This window comes from Gavialis gangeticus, unplaced genomic scaffold, assembly GCF_001723915.1.
Source record: "Gavialis gangeticus isolate Ggan-Ray unplaced genomic scaffold, GavGan_comp1, whole genome shotgun sequence".
Taxonomy (NCBI): Eukaryota; Metazoa; Chordata; order Crocodylia; family Gavialidae; genus Gavialis; species Gavialis gangeticus.
The window spans coordinates 24,839,432-24,846,410 of NW_017729004.1; the positions used below are offsets into that span (position 1 = coordinate 24,839,432).

At 42.0% G+C, this 6,979-nt stretch overlaps 1 long non-coding RNA gene across 1 annotated transcript in view; it reads right to left on the reverse strand.

Moving 5' to 3' along the window:
- Positions 1 to 2,411: 2,411 nt before the first annotated feature.
- LOC109291258 overlaps positions 2,412 to 6,979 on the reverse strand; it is a 10,963-nt gene continuing 6,395 nt past the window's right edge. Inside the window, exons 2-3 of the long non-coding RNA XR_002095789.1 lie at positions 6,139 to 6,142; positions 2,412 to 2,422 (exon numbers count right to left, since the gene is read on the reverse strand). This is a non-coding gene — a long non-coding RNA (uncharacterized LOC109291258). The remainder of the gene's footprint in view (positions 2,423 to 6,138; positions 6,143 to 6,979) is intronic.

Here is a 6,979-nt window from a genome sequence, read left to right on the forward strand (position 1 = left end):
GCAGCCCCAGGAGGCCCCCAGGACCCCAGGTAAGGCTGCTGCGGCCACCCAGGATAACCTGTTGCACACCAGAGGACACATGGCCCAGGCATTCCCTAGGGACAACTAGCAGTGGCACAAGGTCCACCACTGCTAACTGTCCCGAGGGAACCAAACTTCCATGCTCATGTGGATGTGGCCTACCTTTGAAAACTTTAAGACAATGTAACAAGTTGTCTGGTGTGGCTTTAGAATCTCCTTCCATGGAAGATTTTAAAGAAGAGGCTGGATAGGACTAATGAATACAACTGGACAGGGAGGGACTAGTGGGAGGGCTTTGAGGACCATCAGGAGTCTAAAATTCAGGCTTCCTGCCTAGAGTTCGGAAGTGGACTCCTTGGTCCCCTCCTCTTTGAATCTTCAGCCCTATCCCCTGATTACCTTTACCTACCTGATTTCTTTATCTTCCACACTTTAGCCCCCAAGGGATAAATCTTTGATTTTTCACTCACTGCAAACAAAGTTACTTAGTTCCAAGTACCCTGATCCTGGCTAGAGTGTTGTGAGACACAACAACATTACCTGACTTTCCCAAGGTCACATAAATATGCACAGGGTGGGTGTCTGTAGTTTACCTTGCATTACAACAGAAGACACCCAAACTGCACCGAAATTCATTAGAAGAGGAGCATTGGGTTTTCTGGAAAATCCCAAAACCAGGCATTGTTTTCCTGTCTTTATGTTAACCACTGAACCTGAATCACCTTGAATTGAAGAAAGTGCTATACAACATTACTGGTCCCTCTAATTGCTGGTCATTTTTTTTTCTAGGAAGTTGGAGCAGGGAGGGATTTAATGCCTGATCTGTTGACTTGGAATCTTGAACAGAGTTTCAGATTTGCCTTTATCTATCCTTGCTGCTCTCTTCTGACTGAACAAGTTCCAACTAAATGATTAATCTATGTTTTGCTTTCAATCCTTTTTTTTTTACCTGAAAATCATGGAGCATTGTTGAAGCCAATGCTTACTGTCATTTAGATGACTTCTAATATGTTATAATACACACTGGGTGCATCTACACGTGTGCTTTACTGCAGAGTTGACTAATTAGCTCAGCAGTAAAGCGACACAGTTTACATGTCCGCCAGTATTAGGGCACAGTAGATTAACTCAGCTGTAAGATACCACTGTCAGGGACAGTACTATCTTATGGCAGAGTAATTAAGTGTGATGAAAGACCTGTGTAAGCAGTGACAGGCTCGCTGGGGCACGAGGGTGCTAAAGTGCAGGGGCCGCCTGCCGTACTTGAGAACCCCTGTACCCCAGCCAGCCCCTCCACCATCTGACACTACCACCTGCATCCTGGGGCTAACAATCTGAACCTGCTGCCAGCCTGGAGCTCCTCTGCCCCTGCTCAGACTGCTGCTATCCTGGGTGCACACATAGATGCTGTGCCTGGGAGCAGCTGACTCCAGCTTGAACTGCTCCAGAGTTTATTGCATCGTGTTAATTTCACGTGTAGATGCACCCATTGACTCTCGTCTACCAGGCAACAAGATGTGGATAGAGAGGTAGGTAGGTTAAAAAGGGATCTTTGCATCATAAATCAAAAACAGCAGTCAGGTAAGGATCTGTATTCTGGTGCCTGAACAAAGTAGGGCCAATATTAGTGTCAGGTAGGCACTTAATGAAGCTTTAGAATGCATTGTGAACAATCGCCTTTAGTAATGACACTTGTCTGAGCCAGCAACCTCTCCCTTTGTAAAGGATGAAATGCTTTTCTCTGTGCAACATTGTCTTATGGTAATAGAGGTATTAGAGCAAAAACCTCATTGAAGTCTGTAGCAAATGTCTATTTAGAAATATTGCTCATGTTTTCTGTAGTTTTTGACCTCACACTTCAGTATCACATCTGAACCATATTCCCTGCTCTGAATATATTGTTGCTAAGGGCCAGTTTCACTAATGGAAATACCTTTTAAATCTTTGCATCATGGACGATTCCACCCTTCAAAATCTATCTAGATATTTATCATGTGCTTATCTTGGTGGTAACTAATCACTAAGCTGGGTATATAAATGGTCAAAATTATGCTTTTTCCTTACCCTTCTTTGGAATCTGTTTTATGGGTACTTGAATTTTGTATGATTTCCTCTACCTTTTTTCCTTCATTAGCTTGCTTTTTTTTCTGTCACCCTGCACAGAACGACTCTTGAAAGTGCTATTGAGGAAAAGGTGTTGAAAAAGCATGGGTTTTACAGCTGATGCTGGAAACAACATGAACTACAGAGGTGCTTAGTAATGTTGACCTGAAGTGAAGAAAAAGTAGGGCAGGGTGACCCCTTACAGACTAATGGATTTGGAAAGGGATGGGCTCTCAAAGGTAACAACTCATTTTATCAACCTATGCTAAATTGTCTCTCAGGTGCCACTCTGCCCTGTCTTCTACAAGGACTACACACTGCCTTGGACCAGCTATTTAGAACGCTTTGTCTTCATTATTTAAAATCTTGCAATGGTTAACTCTGTTGTTCCTGTTCACTGTGAGCATTCTTACAGAGCATCATTCAAGAGAAAGGCTACGGTCTCCAAAATAATCAAGGCAAAATCTGTTCAGGGTCATGAAGATCAGTGTTTTCAACCAGAGCTAGTTCAATTAGCAGACAAGGATCCAAGGCAAGTATGTGAGAGATGGAGCTGATGCACTGTGGTAGCAGACAAGGAATAAAGGATGGCATGCAATGTACTCAGTTGATGTGCTCTTATCAGTCTGTGATGCTGGGGTGACCATCTGGAGCATCATTATCATTTTCTTTCCATCATCCCCAGGATAGTGGTGCATAATAATTGAACACAGGGGTGACAAATACGTGCTTAACTGATTATCACCTGACAGGAACAGGTATAGTCTCCTGATCAGAGATAAATAGAAGAAGGCTTTTCTTGGGCGTCCAGGAGCACCAAGAAGGTAAACCCCCACTTCATGAACAGAGTTGATGTTTCACATGGATGGAGATCTTTTGTTCTCAAATGTTCCTTCAGAATGTTTTCTTTTTCTACTAGTATCTTTTCTGTCTGGATTGAGTTTAATTTCTTGGAGGAGCTTATTTCAGCTAGGCACTGGGACAGCTGAACTGTGATATTGAGATGAAGATGCAGAGCTGAGTCTCAGCTACATACTGTTGGACATGCGAATGGGTGGTCCACCCTCTCAGTCATCAGTCATTCCATGGACCCATAGGAGAAATGTGGATTCCAAGAAGAATGAGGACATGTAAGAGCTTTTTGTCTTTGTGCTGATGCCCTTCACAGTACTGCTTAAGAACTCTAAATGACTCACAACATTAAGTGGTAGAGTGGTGTGATGTAGATGCAATAAAAAACAAAATCTACTTGGAAGAAGAAGGCTTTCTGGCTGTAATGTTCTAGTTGGGGCTGGTCCTGCTTTGAGCAGGGGGTTGGACTAGATGACCTCCTGAGGTCCCTTCCAGCCCTAATTTTCTATGATTCAACATTTTGCACTTCTTGTTACATGTTACAGGACATATAGATAATATTTATGCATTTTGGGAGTAAGTGAAAATAAGCCAGTTCTGAACAAGAATAGACCACTCTCTAATGACACAGGTCCTTTTTAGTTAAACTGGTCTTTGCAATAAAAAAAGCAATGCACATTTCACTACCTTCAATAAAAAGTCACCATTTTTCTAAACAGTGAATGAAGTGATGTGCATGTGTGAGTGTGAGAGAGAGAGAGAGTGCACAAAGGAAGGTAGGAGTAAAATTTGGATGTTAGCTCATAAAAGTTATGAAAAGACAACTGAGATTCTATGAGACCAAATGCCCTCAAACAGTTGTAGTGCTACTGTGGACTGTGATTTCAGAAGGAGAATGGGTGGCACAATAAGATAAAAAGATCTTGCTCTGACAGTTTAATCCTTAATAATGCTTAGGGGGAAGGATGGGGGACTGGCATAAGTATATCATACCAGACAAGTTCTTTTCCTAGCTTTGCATACTACCTTACATAAGTCACTTCTCTGTCTCTTCTCAGACCTTGTCTTTCTTGTCTATTTAAACTGTAAGTTCTTCAGGGGAAAGACTACGTCTGTATGAGGCCTAGCAGAACAGTGATTGGATTGTGACCTTTCAGTTCTACAACAATAGAGATAATATTAATACAAGAAGCATAGGTAGGGCACATGGCAGGGCAGGAACTCAGTCTGCAAGCAGAATGCATTCCAACATTTCCTAGAAGGAATGAGTGGGATTTGATAATTATATCCTATTTCACACATTTATTTCTTGCCATACATTAGCTAATCAGTATGCTTCTGTGTCTAACAGTAACAGTGTGTAGAACTAAAATGCCACTTCACAGATAGAATGATCAATCTCTCTGACTTCGCCAGTAAACATGTTTCATCGGGGGGTCACTAATATGCTTTTATTGCCTCGCTGTCAGAGATGATGCCATTACTGAGCCTGATAAAGTATTCTATAGAGGATTCCTTTTAATTTTATTTTTTATGCGATCATGAGAGACCATAACCGATAAATTTAGTTCAATGCTGTCTCACCATTAACTAATTCTGAGTAAATCCATTGGGGCAACCTGGGTACAAACACTTCAAAGAATTTTTACAGGATATTGAAAATGATATTCACCCTGGGACAAAGGTTTAAGTATTGAGCTGCTACTGTTTTCTTTACCATTAGAGCTACAACACTGCTAAATGTCATTTAGTCAAAACACTGTATTCTGAAGGATTTGCAGCACAAGATGACTATTTGCTTTTAATAAATTTGTCCCGTCATGGTGGTTATGGTAGATTATTTTTGGGGGGGCTGGGGAGGTTGGGGAGAGATGATTCATACCAAGTCATTGTTCCTCAGCCTCATAGCAGGGGGCTGATCCAGCTCCCAAGGAAGTCAATGAGAGTTTTGCTATTGACTTTTATGGAAACAGGATCAGCCTCTTGATCTCTACAGGCTTTGGAGTGCTCAAATCCAAATTAAACTCTAGGGCTTTTTTCAAGGGGAAAAACAGCTATAGTAGCTGCACAATGGAAAAAGGAACTGCAAAAAGGCTTTTTGGTAAAGGTTTTTCTTTTTCTTGGCTGCCTTAATATCTGATTTGGCCCCCTAAAAATTGGCACTCATGAAGTGAAACCATGGAAACATTGGATGCCTATGGGTGTGTGAACTACTTTTGTCAAGGTTTGGACTTTGGAAATTGGATTTTTTTCCCCAGCTTATTTGATTTTCCCCCTACTGAAATCCATAATCAGCAGAGCTTGTTAAAACCAAATGTAAGAGGCCACAGAGTAAATTTAATTTGTAGTATTTCTGATGGCCTAAATATAAAAACAACTTTGTTTTAGAGTGAGATCCTCCGTTGCTGTAAACCAGTTTTACAGGCTTCAGTGCAGCTTTGCTGCTTTACACCACCTGAAGATTTGGCCCTCGGAGGTAAAAGACAAACTTCCAATCTTGACAAGAAAAAAGAAGACGGAATTCCTGGGAAGCTATTTTAATGAAACAGATGAAAACCAATGAAATAAACATCATTTTTGACAAATATGATCACTCTTTTGCAACTGCACAGACCCTTTCAGCCTAGGAGATCAAAGTATTTTACAAATATCAGCTAAGTCCCATAATGCTCTGTGCTCAAGGTCTGCCTGAGCTCTGATGGTTAGTAGGTTAGTATGGTTAAAGCACTCTACTTTTTATAGTCAAAGCAGAAATATGGCTAACATCATCTCCAGCTGTCTTTTACTCCCTGAGCCAAATAACTAGGTCCCACTTGTGGTTGCAACAACTGTAGTGTAAGGCAAGGAAAAAGCTCAAACTCATGCTTCTGAATCTGTAGCAAAACACACAAATTGCTCTGTCACTGCACTTTAGTGCACAAGGGGATAGATACTAGTATTTTTTATTAATTAAAAAATGGCAAATTATTTTTCAATTGGGTCCCGGACCTTGATTCTACAAAGACTTGCTATGGGCCATTCCACTGATTTTACTGAAACTCCTCATAGTACTCACTGAATTAAACATGTGCAGAAGTCTTTGCAGGATTATAGATTTGCCCAATAATTCATTTCTGTACCCTGGGCCTAAGGACAGGCATGCACAGGTTGTAAGTGATGCACATGCCTTGAGTTGATGTCTTGCTCAAGGACACTTCTTCATCATGCCTCCAATTGTAATGGCTAGAAAAAGGTATTTAGACACTTGCTTTTGGGAATTGGCTTATAGGTGAAGTAGATATTGCATTAGGACAATGATCCAGGGCAATTTCATAGATTTCATAGACATTAGGGCTCGAAGGGACCTTGGAAGATCATCGAGTCCAGCCCCCCGCCCAAAGGGTGGGAAGTCAGCTGGAGTCATAGGATCCCAGCAAGATAAGCATCCAATTTGCTCTTGAAGGTGTTCAATGTAGGTGCTTGTCTTTTGGCGTGGATGCTTTGCCCCAAAGTTTGGTGTCATCGGCAAACTTGGCCAGTCCGCTCCTGACTCCAATGTCCACATCATTAATGAAGATGTTGAACAATATGGGTCCAGGGACAGAGCCTTGAGGGTCCCCACTGGTCACAGGACACCATGATGAGTGACTGACATCATTTACTACCCTCTGGGTCCGACCACGGAACCAGTTTCTCAGCCAGCGGATCATGGTGGACCCAAGGCTACAATTGGCCAGTTTTGCCAAGAGGTGATCATGGGATACCAGATCGAAGGCTTTTTTGAAGTCAAGATATATGACATCAATCTCTTCTCCCTTGTCCAGGTGATAGGTCACCTGGTTGTAGAAGGAAATGAGATTGGTCAAGCAAGACCTACCCACAACAAACCTGTGCTGGCTATCCTTTAGGATGTTGGCATCAGCCAGTCCATTAAAGATGGCCTCTTTAATAAACTTTTCTAAGACCTTCCCCAGGATAGAAGTCAGGCTGATGGGCCTATAGCTAGCCGGATCCACTTTCCTCC